This window comes from Lissotriton helveticus, chromosome 10 (genome assembly GCF_964261635.1).
Source record: "Lissotriton helveticus chromosome 10, aLisHel1.1, whole genome shotgun sequence".
Lineage (NCBI taxonomy): Eukaryota > Metazoa > Chordata > Amphibia > Caudata > Salamandridae > Lissotriton > Lissotriton helveticus.
Genome location: NC_136071.1, coordinates 178,547,877 through 178,570,096, shown reverse-complemented (window position 1 = coordinate 178,570,096; position 22,220 = coordinate 178,547,877). Strand labels below are relative to the sequence as shown.

The window sequence follows — 22,220 nt, the reverse complement described above, 5'->3', positions numbered from 1 at the left end:
TGGGGTGCCAGGGTTAGTGTTCGGGTTTAGGGTGTGTTTGGGTTTTAGGGTACACAGGTTAATATTAGGGTTTAGGGTGTGTTTGGGTTTGGTGTGCAAGGGTTAATTTGGGGGTTCAGGGTGTGTTTGAGTTTTGGGGTGCCAGGGTTAATTTTAGGGTTTAGGGTGTGTTTGGGTTTGGGGTGCAAGGGTTAATTTGGGGGTTCGGGGTGTGTTTGGGTTTTGGGGTGTCAGGGTTAATTTTAGGGTTTAGGGTGTGTTTGGGTTTTGGGGTGCCAGGGTTAATTTGGGGGTTCAGGGTGTGTTTGGGTTTTGTGGTGCCAGGGTTAATATTGGTGTTCAGGGTGTGTTTGGGTTTTGGGGTGCAAGGGTTAATATTGGGGTTCAGTGTGTGTTTGGGTTTTGGGGTGCAAGGGTTAATTTGGGGGTTCAGGGTGTGTTTGCGTTTTGGGGCTCCCAGCTGCAGGAGGTCAGACGTTTATCTGCGATTCATTGTGCAATCATCCAACAGTTTGCATTTTTCTGGAAAACTGAAACCAAAGTGGTGGACGTGCTCTTTAAATAGACAAACAATTCCTGTTAAAATCACCAGACGCAAAAACATCTTATTGAAAACACAATAGTACCTTTGAAGTATTCAGATGCTTATTTTCAAATAACCCCAAAGTCATCAGAAACAATGTCATCTTGTAAAGTTATCGGAGAGTCATTTACAAGTCATCATCAGGAATAATGACACCTTCTGAAGTCATCAGATACTCATTTTCAAGTCATCCTCAAATCATCAGGCTGAGCTTCTGCAGCTTGCTGATGACTTCAAGAGCTTGATGATGTCTGATGACGTGTAAATGACTTCTAAGGTAGTTGGATGATCATCCAATGACTCTGGGATGGCTTCTAAAGTAAACCTGTTTCACCTGGGATATTAATGATCACACCCATAAATGTTTTAAAGAATCCTACCTCGGTAACATGCCGCTAGATCATACTTGCCTAGAAAGCCATTGTCTATGTTCAGTGTCTCCTTCCTGGGAAAAAATCCTACACAAGAAACTTACTGATTTAGCTTTCAAATCGTCAAGTGGTGCATAGCTTGCTGGGGGATTTTCAGGCTTCAGACCTGTCAGGTGAAAAGAAGTAGGTTTCGTCGTCATTGGGGAACAACTAATCCGAACGGCTGACAAATAGAACAGAATCCTGTTGGCTCTGTGCCACTTGTTTTGACAGCGTCGTTCAATACTGTAGATCATGATTTTTTTACTAACGCACCTTACTGGAGCAGCAGAAGCGAGCAAACCTCAAGCAATGGGTTAAGATACACTAACTCATATTGATTTTCGGTAGCTGGAGTCTATGGCTGTCTGGACACATTCCAGATGTGGTGTACCTTAGTCCTCCCACTCATCTCTCACAAGTGTCAATGAAAACAAAAAAATAAAAATGTAATCAAGTGTTCACTTCTATCCAATATTGGATGGTCACAAATTGGCCGATCCCCAAATACAGGGGAAGTAAAGATGTATGTGGCTAGGGCAATGCTTCATTTAAATCGGGAAGTGATTCTAGACATTTTATAAGTGATTCAGATACTCAAAAATATTGCAGGATAAAACATTTAGGTCCACCTTGTATTTGCATCCCCATTAAAAACCAGTTTATGTAACCAAGAGCTAATTAATCAATCTATATTTTAAACAAAAATAGGCCGTATTTGCATGCAAAAGCTACAACTTTAGTATCAACAGTAGTTCTGGGTGCCTGCATTAAGAGGCTGCCTTATTTTCAGGAGCTATGAAATTTCTAATTAAAAGGCTTCAGCAAATACAAAGTCTTACCGTTCTTTAGATATTTGAAGCCCCCACTTGTGTTCTCATCACCCGTTTCCCATAGTCTTCCAATACAGCCTAGACTTTAGGTCCTGGTTTTGACTTTGATTTATAATTTGTTCCATAGGGCCCTCCGAACTCTAAGATGGAAGCAAGCCATCAACCCTCCGTGTACAGAGGCTTGAGGTTGACTGGTACAAATATTATCGCTTGCTTGTTTGATTTTGCTGACCACATCTAGTCAGAAGCTTTTGGCACTAATTTTGGAAATCTAAACACAAACACCTAATTTTGTCATGTGGAAGAAGATTCTAGGGCATGAGAAGAAAAAGGGCTGTCTCTGTCTTCCCTATCTATACGACAAGCAACCATAAGCAAAAGTGACCAATCTCAAAAGGAGCACTCTTTTGGGGACTTTTTGTTTTATTAGAAGTAGTTTATTGATCCATATTGCAATTTCCGATATGTATATGACTAAGTGATTCACAAAAAAATGAAAAGCATGGCATCACGCACCCCTTCTCGGTGTTATGCTTCATCATTGGCCAGGTCTCATTCACCAGAGAAAATTCTAGTGGTGAATCGCTCTTTGTTGTTGTGAGGGGTACTTTTCAGGTGGGTATATGTGGAACCAGAATTTAGCGTATCTAAAAACTCCTTTGCCCTGACCCAAGGACTTCCTTTTATTATGGGTGGACCTAAGGGATGATTAAAAAATGTGGCGATGCATGGGACTACCTATTATTCCTACATCTGAAAAGGTCAACGTGTTTCAGCCTGTATAATGACCTAACTCTACTACAATCACGTACATTAATTTATTAACAGGCACACTATACCTATTAGTACAGTTCTGTAGGACAAAGTTCGCTCAAGTTGCAGAGTTTTTGGTCCTGTAAGGTATGAACAACATACAGTGTAGCAAATCATAAATAATAACAATACTTAACTGGCGACCTAAATGGAACAAAACATTACAAATGATAATAAAGACAAAGAACATAGTAAATAATTTAATGCTTTCATGCTCTTAGTAAATGTTTGTAAAGTTCATGTCATGCATGTGAAAACTCCACATTGTAATTCCTTGAGTAAAACAAAAAACGCATGTTCATTCATACAGTAATGGAGTCTTGCCCCAACTCATTCTAATGAGGGCCCCTTGAAGAAGTTTGCAGGGAAAACCCTTGTAGTCACACTACAGATAAATAATCTACAGAGATGGCTTAGTAAGTTAGCAGAATGGTGGTTTTAAAAGAGAAAGGGGAATGTGTACAACCATCGTGAGTCTCTGGCACTTACTTTGGCAAAGGTATTTTCCCTCTGGAATACCTAAGCTTTCTAAACAAACCCTCTGGATGTTCATTGTGCTGGTGGTGGTGCAACACTTAAAAGCATTTCACTTCAGCTCACAGGTGTGTTCGCTTCATGTGTCTCTGGCGTATGACGCGCGGCATGTCCTATCGACGCGGGGCTGCTGGGAAATGTAATGCTGATGCTCTCCGCGATTAGGGAGCCGTCCAAGTATGATCTGATCTATACAGATGATTTAAAACAAATTATTGTTTGCAAAGAAGTATCCGGAAAATGGTTATTTGCACCAAAATAATTCATGATTATGTTATTGTAAGTGCCTAATGAAATATCAGTCTGCTTTGAAATCAATGTCTGTTCTACGTTACTGGATCTTGATATTAGAACTGGGAAGCAGAGTGTGGGAATTCTTGTTACTGGCTGAGTCTTACCAATGTACGTCTGCATATGCTAACCAATGTCTCATTACAGAGAGTGAGTGCATAGGTATGTGAAGAGGAAAAAAGTACAGAAATGTGGAATCATCATTGTATGATACCCCGTTGATCTACACATAGTGTCTTGGTGGGCTATGAATTAGCAGATGGATAGAAAAAGGAGCCAAAGTATTATATGTAGTTGAGAAACTCCGCTAAATTGTCTGGGTGTGACCTGTAGCCATGGTATATAATCATTAAGGCCATCAATGTTTGCCTTCAAATGGTACACCCATTGTTGTTCTTTATAAAATAAAATCTGTAAGGTGTTATTATCATGGTCACTTTCTTAAAGACCGCTCACTTGATATCATTTTCCGTATTGTTCTTTATTACAAAATTGTCTGTCCTTTTGGGATAGCTTTTCTTGCATCTTATATTAATGCGATGCTCGGTTGTATCTAATGTGTATTTTGCATGAGGTCGTCCCCCATTCATAAGACACACAAGCAGGTTATCATGTATAGTACATTCTCATTATTGCAAGTAGTGTGCTTTAAAAAAAATGTATAGGGACCTACAGTTTCTCCATACTTGGATCAGTCTACTTTGTAGTTCCTGTGAATGAGCACACAGAACATCTACCTCAGGCATAGTGACCTGTTATGTGTGGTAACCCCCATAATGTGTTATCAACTGCTGTAGAAGAATCGCTTTTATTAGTTTGCACCAACTTGTACCTAATGTAGCTACCCATTTGTAGGAGACCAAGGGGAGGCTCTAGGTGTTCCTGGCTCTACAGATGATACTCCAATGTTTTCTGATGATCTTAGTAACTTTGTTAGACATGGGTAATAAGATAGTCACACGCATTAGTCTGTCCTTTTGTTCTTTCAAGTGTGTTTCCAAAAGAGAGTCCCGGTTATAATTGTTTTATTTTTTATTTATTTTCACGTTTCCAGAAACATACAACATATGCGAATTACACACAACAATAAAACGCCTGTGACAACAGGATATATTGAATTTACAGTATACCATCGTTCAAATATATTCATTGCATTAAATCAACACCTTCGTACGCTTCATCACAAAGTTCTCTTGGGCGAACCCATGTCGTCTGTGACATCCTGAGGGTTAGACAGTAAAAAGGCCGTTAGTGGAGACCAAACATCCTTAGGTCTAGACGGTGCTGGAAGTTCTTCGGCATAGCATGCCAGTTGATCTCGGCAAAAACCATGTCTTGTAACCAGTTTTAAAAGTTAGGTACCTTTTTACCGTCCCATGACTGTGCTACTTTTCTCTTGGCCAGTAGTAATGCAATCCGCACCAGCTGTCTATTCTCTGGTTTTAAGCACTTCACCAACCCCAGCAAGCAAATCTGTGGGGTGCAATCTACTTCCTCCAACATCATGACGGTTAATGCTTGTGTAACCAACACCCAGAAGTCATTGACCCCAACACAATCTCATGCTAGATGAATGAAATCAACCTCCTGTGCCCCACACCTTTTGCATCTAACAGTCTCTCTCAAGCCATACTTATGTAACTGTAGGGGAGTATAATATAACTGCTGTAAGTATTTAAAATGAATTACGCTTAGATTGCAATTGGCCGTCAGTAGTCTAGTCTTGGAGCAGCTGAACTCCTATTCCTCCTCGCTAAGAGCATTACCCAATGCCTGTTCCCACCGCTCCCGTACCTTGCTAGAAATAGGTGAAGTGTTAGATAGCGTGGTGTATATAGTCGGGTGACTAACTTACCTCGCAATGGGCCTGCCAATAACGTTTGTAGCGGGCTCAAAGTAACTGGTTCTGTGGGTTTTCTGTCATTAAAGGCCTTGAGAGCCTCCCGTAGTCTATAATATGTGAAAGTTGACATTAATAAACAGGGATCGCGGTCACGTAGCGCCTCTATCAAAACCAAAGTGCCATCCGGGTAGGCGCTGCCCATTGTAACTATACCCATATTTGCCAGTATTTCCAACGCCCTTTTGTCATGGGTCACCGAAATGTTAGGATGATGTGCTAATGGAAGAGCCGGGGCATATACAGGATGTCTACCTGCGCGTTTTGCCATAGCGCGCCATGCCTGTGCTGTACAGTCCGCAGTGCACATGTCCTTAAATGGATAGTTAGTACTTGCCTTAGAAATAAATGCCACTAAATGATCAGGAGCCATATCATCCGCCTCCACCGCCAAGTGTGGAATAAAGGGCAAAGGGGAAAACAGTAGTGTGCAAATTGAGCCTGGGCACATAAATAATACAAGTACAGAGAGTCCCGGTTATAATTGTAAGTGCGTTTCTTTTCTTTCTTAGTTATTCTTTTTTTAGGTGTGGGGCGGCTGTGAGTTTGCTAGTTAGTTATGCTAAAATAAATGTATAAAGCGCGCATACACCGAGGAGGTTTCTTGGTGCTACAATGTTTTCAGAACCCAAATCCGAGTGCGCGATTAGAAGGCCTGACAAAATAGCCAAGCTTTAAGATAACTTCTAAAACTAAGAAGAGTGGGACAGAAGCGTATTTCGGAGGGGAGAGAGTTCCAGAACATGGGGGCCAGGACAGCAAACCTGGCACCACCAATGCGCTTTAGTATGTAGGAAGGCAGAGACAGAAGTTGCTTGTGTGCTGAACGAAGGTTACGCATGAGAACATGCTTTTGAATCAGATTGTTCACAAATTTAGGACTTTTCCCATTGAGGGATTTAAAAATGAGGCACCCGACCTTAAAGGCGCAACGCTGGATTATTGGGAGCCAATGGAGTTGTTTCAGGAGGGGGGTAATATGGAGATGTCTGGGTTGACGAGTAATCAAGCGAGCCGCCTGGTTTTGAACCAGTTGTAAATGTTTGGAAAGATAGAGGGGAATGCCATAGTAAAGTGAATTGGCATAGTCAACATGAGACATAACCATAGCAAGAATCACCTGGATTCAAGCTTCATAGGTAAGGAACCTGCAGATCTTTTTTATGTTCCTAAGTTGGAAAAAGCAGGTAGAGATCACTGACCCTACCTGAGCCTTCATTGTGAGGTCCTGGCTGATGATGACCCCCCAGGCTCTTGGCTGTGGTTGATGGCGAGGGAGCTTGGCCAAGTTCCCAGAAATGAGAGCCCCAGGGGTTCTTAATAATGCCACTAGTGAGGACTAACTCTGTCTTGTCCGGATTAAGCTTAAGATGATTGCTGTTCATCCACTGACTGATGAACAGCATGGTGGACTGGAAAGTGTGAACAGACTCAAAGGAGTTACTGATGGGGAAGAGGAGTGGAAAATCGTCTGCATAATTGAAGGTGCAGACTTTGCGTTCTTTCAAAGCTCGGACAAAAGGAAGGAGGTACAGATTATATAACAGGGGAGAGAGCGAGGAGCTCTGAGGGACTCCGCAGGAGATGCTCACTCTGGGAGCGATGAAAGGTGCTGTCCTGACTGCCTGTGATCGATTCTCCAAAAAGGAGATAATCCAGCCAAGGGCAGGTCCAGTGATGACCGTGTCAAAAGCAGCGGAGAGGTCCAGCAGGACAAGGGCCTGCGGAGAACCAGCGACAACCCTGTCACGAAGAGTCTAAAACTGTGAGAATCACTGCCTCGGTGGAGTGAGCCGGGCGAAACCCTGCCTGGTTGGAGTCAAGGAATTCAGAATCTTCTAAGAACTCAGTAAGGCATCTCGTGACCTGAGTTTCCAGAAACTTGGCAAGGTAGGGAAGTAGAGAGATAGGGCGATAATTTGTTAACAATTGAGGGTCAGCCCCCGACTTCAAGAGGGGAATGACAATGGCCTCCTTGAAGGGAGTTGGGACAGTGCCCTGGGATAGTGACTGATTCAGGAGATGGAGTGCAGGACTGGGAAGGGTAGTGAACATTTCTTTCAAAATACTGGGGGGACAACAGTCGGTGGGAGAGCCTGTCTTGATCTTAGAAAGCAAGTCCACAAAAGCAAGCTCGGTGATGCTTGGAAATTGCTTAAAGGTGCTATGGTTTTGGACGACAGTAGGGCTGAGCGGCAGGTTATTACAGAACGGAATGCTGGCCGTTATCATTGCAATTTTGTCGATAAAGGAGTTCAAGGAGTTGCAGAACTTTTGCGAGGGGACAGGTTTGATAGAGATTTTGTCAGGATTAGATAGCTCATATACTATAGAAAAAAATCTCTTTTGTACGATTAGAAGTGGACACAATTTTAGAGGAGAAATATGTTGCTTTGGCGGTCAAAATTGATTTTTTAATAAATCTTCATCGAATTTATATAGAGGCGTTTGTCTTCAGGAAGGTACTTGCGTCTTCAAGTTCTTTCTAATTGCCGTAAGGCTAATTTTGAGATTTTAGCTCGTCAGAGAACCACTTATGAGCGTCATGATGGCGAGGGGCATGTACTTTCTTGAGGGGCGCAAATTTATTGCTAGTGGCCAACAACCAGCAAATAAGCTGTTTGTCAGCCTGGTTGTTGGAAGAATTGACGGGGGGGAGAGAATTAGTAAGTGAATCAAGGAATAGTGTTTTATCACTTATATTCCAATTTCTGCGAGTACCTCCTCCTTGACAAGATGATTTATTAGGGAAATTATCAAAAATTGTAAATTTAATTATATAGTGGTCAGACCAGGTGCATGGAGATACAGATACGGGGGACATGGCTATATTAACAGTCCAGATCTGATCAAGGGTATGTCCCTTGATGTGAGTGGCCGTGGTAACTTATTGCACCAGATTTAGTCCAGAGAGTAACTCACTAAGTTCAGCCGATTGGGGACCATCCGATTATTCATTGGCCCAATAGTTAAAGTCCCCAATCAGCATGACCTTCCCGTGGGTGGTGACTAAGTGCGCAACCTGTTCACCCAAAGAATGAGGGAGCAAGGGCATCCTTTGAGGGGGCCTGTAGAGTAGGACACAAACCAACGGTGTCGTGATCGGTACGCATTTAAGTTTGAGCACTAAATTGACCACAGAGGGTAGAGTTAAAGAGGGAAGCGTAGAGTATTTACAGTCATGGAGGGTAATGATAGCTACTCCTCCGCCCACTTTACCCTGAGGGCGGTTAGCTTGAATGATGTGATAATCAGAAGGGAGAGCAGCTAGGATGTCAGGGGAGAATTCCTGAGATAACCAGGTTTCTGTAAGAAATAGGAAGTCTGGTTGTTCAAATTTGAGCAACAAGAAGATGTCTAATTGGTGCTTGACCAGAGAACGTTTATTTAGGTATATGACAGAAAGCTTTCGAGCGCCATTATGCTCCAGAGTCTGGAAGGGAGTTGCTGTTTGAAAAGTAGCTATTTCGGGGAATGTTGTTCTAAGTTGCAAGATTCCCTGAGATTGTAAAGTAGAATAAGTCAGGGTGTCAAGAGTGGAGGGCAGTTTGTGCAGTGCCAATAGTTCAGTAATGCTGTAATGGATTGTGTTTTGGGCATAGTGACCGACCCCAGGCTCCATACAGGCGCGGACGTGTGCAGACGGGCTTGCCTTTGGCGCGCCGCCGGCACACCCGCTTTGCGCGTCCGCTGCGCTCCCGCGATGTGATCGACATTAAATAGCCGCTGGCAGCCTATGCTCCGCCCCGCCTGCACTGTGATTAGCTGAGGGAATCAGCTGACAGTAGCCGGTCCTGCCTCGCTCGTGAATCAGCGAGTTAGAGGAAAATTACCCCATGGTAAATTCTTTTTTAAAAAACATTAGTTTCCAATTTGCAGGTTTTAAAAAAAAAATAAGCACAACACAGATTATAGCAAGTAGCACACAGCGAGCTGGGAGATCATAAAACAAAGTAACAATTCCCGCGCTGCGATCGGCAGAGAAATAGCCGCTGGCAGCCTAAACTCCGCCCCGCCTGCACTGTGATTGGCTGAGGGAATCCGCTGACAGTCCTGCCTCGCTCGTGAATCATCGAGCTACAGGAAAATTACCCCAAGGTAAATTCTTTTTTTTTTTTTTAAAAACCATTTGTTTCCAATTTGCAGGTTTAAAAAAAAGAAGCACAGCACAGATTATAGCAAGTAGTACACAGCGAGCTGGGCGATGCAGTTAGTGCATCATCTTGTTGGTTAAATGTCTCCATACTGCAGCAATTACGTTACATATGTAAATATTGTCCAAAGGGAAGATTTTCATGTAAAAGTCTAGATGGAAACTTTCAAAACATAAAAGTACATTTTTGTCAGTTTGCTTTTTGAAGTCTTTGGTCTGTGTCCTTTTTTGATCTCGATTTCCAGATCAAGAAAGGTGTTCATTTAGGCTCAGTGGTGTAAATTGATTTAAAAAAAGAATCGCAGTTCACCCATTCAACAAACCTAAGTGCCTCTGTATTGTCACCTCAACATATTACCAGTACATCATCAATGTACCTCCGCTATATTTCATATGGCCGTTGAAAGGATTTGTCTCATTGAATATGTGGTCACGCTCAAATTGGTGGACTTATGAGCATGCCAGACTATAGGCGAAAGCACTACCCATGGATGTCCTCTGAATCTGGTGATAAAATGTGTTTTAATATTAAAAGAAGTTCTCCATAAGGGCTATCCTGACACATTCCATGAAAAAGTGTACAGGGGTAATAGTGTTATGCATGGAATTCCTAAGGATGCCCTATACTAGCTTAAGGGTAATTTTCTGGGGTTTACAGTGTAAAGTGCTTCGATATCCATTGTAATAAGTAAATCACTGTTCTCATTAATGCTAGTATAACATAAAAGACAGAGGATGTCTTTGTCTCCTTCAAATACGAGGGCATCTTTTTAACCAATGGTCTAAGGAACCAATCACAAAACTGCGAGAGGTTCCAGTATGGCGTGGACACCTGAAACTATTAGCCTAACTTATGGCGGGGACACATTTTATGACATTTTGGCAGTGAATAAAACTCTGCAGTTTGTGGTTCTTCTCCCACAAGGAATTCTGCCTCATTTCCAGGAATCCATCCTAATGCAATACTTCTTTCGTTTTACTTTGCACAGTAGCTCTAAGTCTAGGGGTATGCCCTGTTACTAATATCTCATAACTTTTATTATCTGATAGGCAGCATTTATATTTAGTGTCCTACATCTCCCTGGGCATTACCACATTGGCACCACCCTTGTCTTCAATTTTATGATCAAGTCATTATTGTTTTCAAATGATTTTAATGCCATACATTCTTTATGTGATAGGTTATACTACAACCTATCCTGTATAATGTGGAGACATTCCACTTTGTGGATTCTTGCCTGTTCAAATGCCAATACGTCCGCTAGTGTGGGCGGAGTTGGAGATATAAAGGTGGATTTATTCCAGGGTCCTGAATTCTGTGTAGTCAATCCATGGTCAATGTTCCCCTGAAAGAACAATTTTATTTTTACTATACATAAAGTGTTCTGATTCGCATCAGAGACTGAATTTGTCCTATTTGGGAGTTCTTAAAAGTTAACTCCTTTATTGAGATTGTTTGATTCGTGCTCAATCAACACTACCAGACTGAGATTTACAACTAAGTTGTTGTCTTGCTTGCCCCCTTCCTGTGCTCCTTATTACCAATTGTGGTTCCTCAGTCCACTGCACTCTGATATTGTCTTTTTGTTTTCCTCTGCCTCGTCCCAAAATATATCTAGGTGCTGAATAAGGGAATTTGGGTGGAAAATGTTGGTAATTATTTGGTCAAAACTCACATTGTTAGCTTAGTTGTATCATGTGGGGAATGGGAGAATTGACTTTACCCCCATCACTACTGCTGTGCCTTTCATCTGAGCAAAATGGCAATTTCTACGGTGTTGGTCTCGTTATTCCTCCATGTTTCTGACCCTGGGGATATCTAGGATTGGTGGTGCAGTATTCGTCCATTGTACATGGAAAGGATACTTAATGGCTGAACTTGAGAATATCTTTGCGTAGTTCGTTAGTTTTTAATAAAGAGAAAAACTCCATATGTTCCATATTTTTGTTAATGTCCTACAGTTTCTTATTGAATGTTCTGATCTGTACCATTGTTTTCAAGTTATTCTCGCTTTTTTGGATCTGTATAACCACAGCTTCCAAGAATTTTCTTGGCTGTGTTGATGATGAGCGCTAGCGTTCCCTTGTGCATTTCCAAACTATTTATGACCATTCCTTGCGGAATGCAATGTCGTTGTGAAGATCTGTTTTTCATTGGAATACAATCCGGTCCTTAGGTGCTGCTTTTGCCTGCAAGTATTCGGTCATTATTGTGCAGTGAAGCGATATGTTGACCCGATTCTTCTTCAATTGGGTAAGAGATTCCCAATCATGTAGCTGTGCAATAGAATCTATTTTTTGGTAAATTCCTTGGCCCTATACATATTGCCATATGCAAAATGGAGCAATAAAGGACTCCTAATGAAAGGGTATTCCCAAAAAGTAAGTTCTTTTGAGTCTGGTCTCTTCTGCTAATTTTTAAAACCAGCGCTATCTCACCACTTTAAAGGCCTATCTAAAGAAATAGCCTAAAGGCTAACTCTATGGTGAACAGTATCTCTTGCTCACTAATAAGACCTGGCCTGTACAAGTTACATTCATGACCTCAGTTAATATGTTTACATAAGCACAGGGTTTTACGTTGAACATAACTGTATTGGTATGGTAAATGTAATTAACTGACTGTTGTTAGACTTAATAGAAAATACATTTGAAGAATTGATTATTTTCCTTACACTAAAAAAATAACATGAAGTACCCTTCCTCATTTCACTCCACACCAATTTATCACAATGTGCATTTTTTACATACCAAAATTATTTACCAGTACAATATGACAAGGGTAGATAGTATGGTGTAGCAGTGTCGAGATGTGTGCTGCAGTTGGTGCAATGTGTTGCGATCACCACCCCAGTCTCCATCTTCACATTATACTTGTCCAGGGCTGGTTTCTAGCTGATAGTCTCTCTCCAAAAACTTGTGGCACCATCTTGTCATCTCTTCAGATCACGGGCGAGAGTTCTACTTGGTGGCATGATTTGTAAAGGCATCTCAGTTGCCACACACGTTTCTGTAGTGCTGCTGCATCCCCTCCAAAATGTGCTCCCTTCTGTACCCAATCCCTGTTGAAGGCCCTTGCAGTTGAACTAATGTAGTTGGGAACGGAGCGGCTAAGCCTGGGTATGATGTTACTCCTGCATATCATTAATTGTGGTATTGTATTAAAATGAAGTCTTTAGATGCCAGTGAACAGAATTAATTAAATATACTGTTTATCTCACAAGCAGTTGTCAGAGGTTTGAATTTAAATATCAAGTCTGACCTGTAACTTGAATAGACAATTTGAGTAGACACTTGGAAATGCTGGATTGATCAGTAGTCCAACAAAATGCTTACCAATTTACCAGTGGAGCAGATTTATAGCTTCATTGGAGTAGGTGGTCAGGACACATTTTGGATCTAAAAAGAATTGTAATTTCTGGCCAATTTTATAATGTTATGTCAAAGAAAATGGGCCCTCATTGCTGCATAAAGCTATCGGACAACTTCGAAAACTAGCAAAGTCTTCGTGTAATGTATAGATGAAATTTTCTGGTTGGCCATTTCTCAGCAGAGTGAATCTGTAGGAACTTATGAATGATTCCTACAATGTTGTGAGTCACAACCATTTAACAGAAGTGGTGGATAGTTAGTTTGGTTTGTGGACTTCGAGGAAATTGGTTATTCCTGTTCTAAATTATGACTGATATTACTATGTCGGTGCAAACTATTACCAACCATTTTAACATGTTATCCAACATTTTGTTGAAAGCTTTTTTCATTTGAAAATTGTGGGTTGGATGTGGTGGTGATTGGAGTTTCAGTCCACAAGGAAAGCCTATTCTTTGGAATGCTTATGGTTTTAGCATGGTTTAAAAATCGGCCCAAAACTAAAAATATACTTGGATCTCCTTTCTTACTAGGAAGTATTTGTAATGTGGGTAATGAAGTAGGGTAGAGGGATGTCCTTAGGTGAATCCTTTCATTCCTCCACTGACAAGACTACTACACAAATCTGCTCCAAACTAGTGTCTTGAACCTTGGAGACATGAAACTGGCACTTCTCTAATTTGACAAACAATTGATGCTCCTTTAATCTTTGTAATACCTGAGTCACATGGGATTCATGCTCATCGATAGTTTCGGAGAATATCAGAATGTCATTGATCTAAACAATAACAGTGACATCCAAATATTCCCTTAAAACCTCATTAATGAAAAACTGAAAGGCTGCCGGAGTATTACACAAACCAAAAGGCATAACGCAGTACTCAAACAAACCAAACTTAGTTTTAAAAGCGGTTTTCCATTCATCCCCAGTACGGATTCGGATGAGATGATATGCTCCTCGCAGGTCCAACTTTGTGAATACCGTAGCTTTCGTCAGTTGATCTAACAACACTGGAATTAACGGGAGAGGGTACTTATTCTTCACCGTTACTTTATTAAGGGCACGGTAGTCCACACATGCCCGCAATGTACCCTCCTTTTTTGGTATAAAAAAGATGGCGGAAGACACTGGCGAGGAAGATGGACGGATGAACCCCTTTGCTAACATTTCATCTATATATTCCTTCAAATTCAACTCTTCAGGCCCTGAAAGTGCATATATGCGACTACATGGCAACGTAGCACCAGGTAGAAGATCGATCTTACAATCATAAGGGCGATGGGGAGGAAGGCCCCTAGCATTGCCCTCATCAAATAATTCTCCAAAAGCAGCATAAGGGGAGGGCACAATCACAACGTCACCCACTGCGCAAGTCAATGGTGATACCCAGTCAGTAGCATCCTGATAACAATGTTTAAGACAATGAGCGGAATCAAGAGTCACCGTACGCCTAACCCAATCGATCTTCGGATTGTGCATCTGAAGCCATGGTACTCCTAATACCACACCAAAGGACAGGGCATCATTCAAATCAAAACAGATGGACTCAGAATGTCCATTATCTCGATGGGGAGGAAGGCCCCTAGCATTGCCCTCATCAAATAACTCTCCAAAAGCAGCATAAGGGGAGGGCACAATCACAACGTCACCCACTGCGCAAGTCAATGGTGATACCCAGTCAGTAGCATCCTGATAACAATGTTTAAGACAATGAGCGGAATCAAGAGTCACCGTACGCCTAACCCAATCGATCTTCGGATTGTGCATCTGAAGCCACGGTACTCCTAATACCACACCAAACGACAGGGCATCAATCAAATCAAAACAGATGGACTCAGAATGTCCATTATCACAAAGTAATCACAACGGTTCTGTTTGTCGTGTTATGGACCCAGACGTTAATTCTGTTCCATCAATCGCCCGAACGGGTTCAGGCTGTTCCTTGTAGACACAAGGTATCCGTAATGCCTCGGCCAAAGAAATATCAATGAAATTACCAGTCGCGCCTGAATCCAGTAATACAGACACACTTGCTCTATTGCTATCCGAAATCACCAAACAGGCGGAAATGAGGAAATGCCTTGCAATCCGTTCCACGGCACCTGACACTTCATAAGACATATGGCACTCATCCACAATCGGGAATTCCCCTACCTGTTCAATGCAGCCCACCTCCTTTTTCCAACTGGCACTTGATGGTTTCACGGTGCACTCCCGAGCATAATGACCCCCTTGGCCGCAATACAAACATAGGTTACCATCCCTCCTACTTTTCTTTTCCTCATTAGACAAAGGTCCTCTTACCCCCCCTATCTCCATAGGTTCAGGAGCAGCCTTTGGTTCCCCAGGATGTTTTACCTCTGGTTTGACATCCCCTCCCCTAGATGACTGAAATCGATTCCGTTCACCACGTCGTTCAGACAACCTATGGTTCAACTTGACCACTAAATCATTAAATGCAGCACAATCATCCAGGGGATCTACCACCTGCGACACTATATCTTTTAGGTCCTCACATAAACCTTGATAAAACAAAGAGGTTCTCTTTGCCATGGGCCACTGAGTTTCAGACACAAGCCGATTGAATGAGGAAATGTATGAAAGTAAATCCTGTCGTCCCTGCCGTAACTTCAGCAGCTCAGCATCGCTGGCCTGCATAAATGCATGCTTGGCAAACAATCCCCTCATTTGTTCCTTAAAAGCAGGATAATTATACAGTACCCGATCATCATTATCCACAAGAGGGACTGCCCACAACGCAGCTGTACCAGCCAAGTATGATATTATAAAGGCAACCTTTGCAGAGTCATCAGGGAAAGCGTTAGGCCTACACATAAAATGTAAATGGCACTGGTTCATAAAAGTGCTAAAGTTCTCGCTATCTCCTGAAAACCTCTCGGGGGCTGCCGAAGGCACAGGAACCGTAGTCGTGACCGTAACTGCTATGGGTGCCCCAGCACTAGTACTCTGTCCAGCCCCTCTCTCATACTGAAAAGTTGCAGGCTGTACAACAGGATCCTGACCTGGGACTGATCCCTAGCCTTTACTGCACTCAACTCCTGTCTTAACCCCAAATTCTCTTGTCTCAAATCCTGAACCTGAGATTGTAAGGATGTAATGGCTCCCATTATATCCTGCAGAGTGAGGACACCAGGGGCACCACCCGTTGGATTCAATGACTCATCCATCCTCGATCGGGCTGTTCAATAATGTTCGTGGGCTTGGTTTTCTGTCGGTTTTCACCACCGCTCTTCGCCCAATACACTGCGGGAACGAGGATAAGCCCAGTCCACTACCTCTACCCAAGTGACGCACACCAATATAAAACAAGGTGCAAAACCACTGGGCACAGGGAGGGGGTGGGAAAGTCAAAATAACAGAACACCTTCTGCTCAAGGGATGTGCTAGTCTCAATTCACCATTGGACACCACCCAGCTACAGTGCCTAAAATAAAAGAGCACAATATTAGCCCACTCACATAGGGGTCCCAAATTAACAACCATGTAATGAGCCCATTTCCATGACCATGCACAAACACCGGATTCACAACACAACCTCCTTACCTCACTAGATAATGTTAAATGCCCAGGATGGTGTAACTTCCGTCAAGGATCCCCTTAGAGCTCGTAGAGGTTGTCAAGGCAAGGAAGTATACGGACAAAAATCGGGGGGAAAAGTCTTTGAAAACGACATAAAAAAAACCCAGCTCAATCACGAGCTAAACAATCAAATGGGTAATGTACTTAACGCGGACAGCAGAGCTACCGTCCGACACACAAACCGGGCTTCGTGAAAGCGCCCAAGTACCACACAATGATGTGGACAGGATAGAAAAGAACCAGGAAGTAACGCGGAACCAGCACAACACGCAGCCACGTGTAAATCACCACAGGTTCCGATCGGGAATGGGCAGGGGAAGTCAGGAGGACAGGCGGCAATAGGGAAGGGCAAACAGCGATAGTTCTCCAAAGAATACACACAGTCACAATAAAGCCAGGAATCCAAGAACAAAAATACGAAGGGGGAAAGCAAAAAACTCCAATACACGAAGGCTCACGAGCCCGTGAGCCTCGGAAGTCAAGGAAAGGCCAGCACACTGGAAACCGGAAACAGGACCAGGAATGAAACTCCGACATGCGAAGAAACCAAGCAACGATTGGACGCCATCTCGCTGCTTTTAAAGGGCTGCAAGATCAGGTAGGTCATGTGATTGTGAAATACATGGCCATGGAAAGAGGACAGCGCAGTTACGATTTCCTCACTACCTTGAATCCAGTGGCATACGGGCAGGGGACACGCGCCTGGCATGCCCTGGGCCACTTAGAGTGAACATAGAAAACGCAACAAGATGATTGACTGAGCGCTGAAACTTTTCAGGCACTCTCCCCCAGTCACATCTGCGTTGAATCCATCATCGTTCTTTAGCGCACTATGCTACCCCGGTTCAGACCCAGTCATATGCAAATCAGTTTTGAGCCTGTTGCTCATTGGAACAGTCCAGCCCAAACTGCCAGGCCAGGTCGTTCCTGGACCGGAAACGACCATCTCAGGACAGGTGTCGAGGTTTCACCCCTCACCAGCCAGGCTAGCTTTATTTCAGTAGCACAGCAAGCAAGGGACCCACTTTTTGCTCACTTTGCCACTGGATTCAAGCTAGCTTGGCTGATTATTATTTTTTTAATATATATTTATTGTTTTAATACAAACGCACATATATTCAATATGCAAATAATTATGCAATCAGGTTAGCATGCAATGAGGCGTATCATGAACTAGGACAGTTACGAACAGCAGGTAAATGTTCATATCGCTAGAACTCGCAGCCCCCGGAAACTGCTATCTACATGTCCCTGACCCCCATCATGTCGATTCAATCACAATAATCTCTTGTCAAAAGGAAGATGTATATATGCTCTCTCGTCATGAACCTGGTATTGCTTAAATGCAAACTCCCACCCCTCCCCTGTATCCCCCCCACCCTATTGGCTTAACAACTACATTCATTTATTCATGAGTACGTGAGTCAGCTGCATTGACATTAATCAAAAATATAGCATCAAGCAATGACAGTGCTAGTCTGCCAGGGGTAGCCCCCAAACAAGATACCAGAGTGCCCATCTCCCCAAGATAAGGCACATCCTCAAGGCGACACATCCAGTGCTGGTGCGCCCGAATCCAAATCAGAGTTTGTCACGGGTATTTTTTATAATACCACCAATGCCCCCCAGGCCCTTGCCATCTCTATTGCCTTTTCGCTGTTTGTGCGGGTCGCCAGCTGCAGTCTCGTAGTCCCTTCGCATTCCGCCCACTTAAGAAATTCGGCTTGCCTTCTCCGATAGCTAGGACCCTTCTTGGCCTTCTAGTGAGTTGTGATTTCCCTCTTTGCCAGCAAAAGCCCAAAATCTATGAATTTGCTCATTACCTTGTTCTTGAAGGTGAGAGGAAACCAGTGTAGCAAACAGAGGCCTATGGTGGGTTCCATGTCTCTAATCGTGACATCCTGCAGTAGTGTTACCACCTCTTTCCAATACGTTCCCAGCTGAGGACACCCCCACATCATGTGTGAGAAATATGCTCCCACTGTACTGCAGCGCAGGCACATTGCCGAATTCACTTTAAACTGCTGGTTAATGTTAGCTGGTGTAAGATAAGCCATGTGGAATATATAAAAAAAAGTACCAGTTGGAAGGGCGTGTTCCTCCTACTTTTCTATGCGCGTTCCACTAGACCCGCCCATGCTTCCTCAGGGATTTCCGCTCCCAAATCTGCCTCCCATTTTTGTCGCAGGGAGCACAGAGGGGTGAGTTTCTTGTGTGGCATTCGACGGTACAGGCACGTAACCGCCTTAATGGTACCCGCTGCCATAAGTTCGTATTGATAAGCCATTGAGGTTGGAGGATCTCTCAGTCCCTCCTTGCAATGTGCTTGAATGGCCGGCATGAGTGCTATATGCATCAAGTAGTCCCCTCGGGCCAGCTCAAAACTGTCTTGCAATGCCTCATAAGGAAGTACAGCGCCATCTGCGTATAGGTCTCCCATGGTGGTCAGGCCCCTCGCCGCCTAGTCAGTCAGCCCCCCCCTAATCGCCCCATGTGGCAAGGCAGTGCACATTACCAGCGGGATCTCGGGGGCATATGGCCGCGCAATGCGTGCTCAGTGTTGGCTTCTGTTCCAGCAGAGCTTAAAAGTCACCATTTCTCGAGTGAGGGAGGAGGTCGGGAGTGGCACCTGTAATATCAATTGTGACCGTGTCAGTCTAGGAGATTGATTCCCATCCATATCAGGTGGGGCCCGAAATGTCAGTGCAAACATCTGAGTAAGCCACTACAACTGCGCAGCTAAATAGTAGGTTTCATAGCCTAGACTGCCAAACCACCCTCCGTCCTCGGTCTCATCAGTGTGTTAAGTGCCCCCTCTGCCTGCCAGAGGTCCAGAGAAACCCGACCATCATTAATCGAAGCTGCTTAAAAATAGGGGCTGGGATCCAAATAGGCAGCATTCTAAAATAATACAATGGACGGGGGAGTGGTATCATCTTAAGAAAGGCCACCTGCCCGGCTACCGAGAGAGGAAGCTTGCCCCAAAACTCGATACAGCCCTTGAACCCCCTAATGGTCCTGCCCACGTTACCCTCCAAAAAGTTGGGTTGGGTATACTAAATGCGGGTACCGAGGTACGTCGGGCATTGACACCCCCATTGTATTCCCTGCGTTGTCAGTGGATTTTCAGTCGTTGGCGCTGTAGGAAACAAACAAGTCTTTGTCCAGTTTACTTTAAGACCAGCAATGGCGCCAAGGTCAGCCAACAGAGTTTTAGCACCCCGAAGAGCGTCTTCCGTGTCCGCCAAAAACATAAGGAGGTCGTTAGCATAAAGTGCGATGCGGTAAACTTGTTCCCACACTCGAAGTCCCTGATAATGTAAGCCCGTCCTGGCCTGGGCTGCCAGCGGCTCCATAGCCAGGGCGAACAGTAGGGGGGATAGGGGGAACCCCTGTCTCGTTCCCCGGCCCACAGCACAGGCATCCAAAATTATCCCGCCTGTTTTAACCCGCGCTGTAAACTGGCGATATAAGGGAGCTGTCCAGTCTACAAAATCATCCCCCAGGTGCCGCATAACTTGAAACTAGTATGGCCATTCCAAGCTGTCAAAAGCCTTCTCAATATGTATTGCCAATACAGCAGCGGAGGGCTTGAGATACATATCAGTATCCAAAATATTAAGGAGGTGCCACATATTCTGTATTCTGGGACAGTATAAACCCCGCTTGATCCATATGTACTAATTGCACCATTTACGGAAGCAAACGGGTCGCCAATATCCGACTTAAAATCTTAGTCTGTAGTCCGCATTGACAATGGACGATAAGCCGTCTTGTCATGGGGAAGTTTTCCCGGTTTTAAAAGTGCTATAATTACTGCTTCACGAGTAGTGGCTGATAAAAGGCGCTCCTTTTGTGTGGTGTTATATAATGTTACTAGCTGAGGAGCCAGAAGATCAACATATGTACTATAAAACTCCTCAGGCAGGCCATCCACCCCAGGGGCCTTTCTTCAGGCCATATGCTTGATTGCTCCACAAACTTCCCCTATAGTGATGTCCTGTCCCAACAGCTCAGCCCGTTCCCTATCTAATGCCGGAAGATCCACCCTCTCCAAAAAGTCTTGAATGGCCTCCCCGCTAGGTGCCACTTTGCTCTGGTACAAGTCGGTGTATTAAGCCAAGGACTGATTATTAATCCCAGCTGTATATAATGGATTTCTCCATCAGTGCCGTGAAGCTCCACTATGATCGTGCCCGCCTCGCTGAGTTAGCCAACCATGCTAGTTATGCCCCAGACTTATCCCGCTCCGCATCAGCATGTGCTACATATCTTTTACAATCAAAGCTGTGCAGCAAAACTAGCTTGGCTGAGGAGGGGTGTTACCTCCAAACTGGTCCCACGATGCTTGTTTCCGGTCCTGGGAAGACCTGGCTTGGCAGTTCTGGCTGGACTGTTCCCATGAGGCACACGGTCAAGACTGATTTGCATATAGCTGGGTCTAAACTGGGGTGGTGAAGTGAGTTAAAGAATGATGATGGATTCAACCCAGCTCTGTGACTGGGGGTGAGTGTCTTAAAAGTTTCGGCGCTCCGTCCATCATCTCCTTGTGTTTGATTTGTTCGCCCTAAGTTGGCAGGGTATTCCTAGACTTGGGTCCCTTGCTCACTTTGCCCCTGGATTCAAGCCAGCCTGGCCGATGAGGGGTGTTACTACGAAACCGGTCCCAGGATGCTGGGGCTGCATTAGATCTGTTAGCATGCTTACTGAAGGATAGGTCACAAACTGTTGTTGTTATGAACCACTTCAGTTCTGATCCCATCTTCCTGTCATATGGGGTGTCTGAGGGATCCTCCCTGAGCCAGACTCTTTTTAATCTCCGTCTCTCCATTGGCTAAGCAGATACAGTCCTATAGACTGCAGGCCCTATCCTTTGCTGATGACACACAAACAATTGTGTCCATCACTAAAGATAGGGATGCCACAGCTGGCAATTTTATTAAATGTATGCAGGCAGTAGCAACTATCTTAGACTGAATGGCAACACAACATTTGGCAAGCAACCTTCCATCTGGAATAATTCCTGGTGGCTAGACATATTAGGGGAATTGCCTATCCTGGCAGACTCCGCCAAAAAGCTATTGTTTGACCTTCAGGTTAGTCATACTGTATCCACTTGTTTTTTGATCATTCATTTATTAGGACCTTGAGGAAGGAGTTCCCTAATATCCCTCTGAAAGCACACAAGCAGGTAGTTCTTGCTGTGATTTCTTCTAGGTTAGACTATTGCATTGTACTTTATTTGGGGATCAATAAATCAGCAATTGCTGTACAGAATCCTGCAGCAGTAATGATACTTAAAATTCCTAAGCATCTATCAGTCTTGGCGGGGATCTTAAAAATTGCATTGACCACTGGTGAATAAATGCATTGCCTTTAAGGCTTTATGCATTGTTCATAGGGCGGTGCAAAATATTGGGCCCAGCGGACTGACTAGGATGTACCAGAGATATATCACCGCTAGACTGCTTCAGTGTGCCAGCTACAATCTTGGGAGGCTGGGCCTTGTCTGTGGCCGCAGAAAAATTGTGAAATCCTCTTCCACGAGCTATCAGTGATTTGCAGAAACACAGAAGCTTTCGGAAAAGCATTGAAGACCTGGCTTTTCATCCTTTAACTAATGGCTAGGAATTTTCCTATCGGATAGGAGAATTTTACTTTGTCTTTTTTCTTCGGAGCTCTCCTTCGGTTGGTGCCTTGAGGTAAATGTGCTTTAAATAAATCTGTGTCATT

The 22,220-nt window shown here is 43.8% G+C and overlaps 1 protein-coding gene across 4 annotated transcripts in view; it reads left to right on the top strand.

Moving 5' to 3' along the window:
• RNF216 (ring finger protein 216) overlaps positions 1-22,220 on the top strand; it is an 853,926-nt gene that overhangs the window by 765 nt on the left and 830,941 nt on the right. The gene's annotated exons all lie outside the window — the stretch shown is intronic.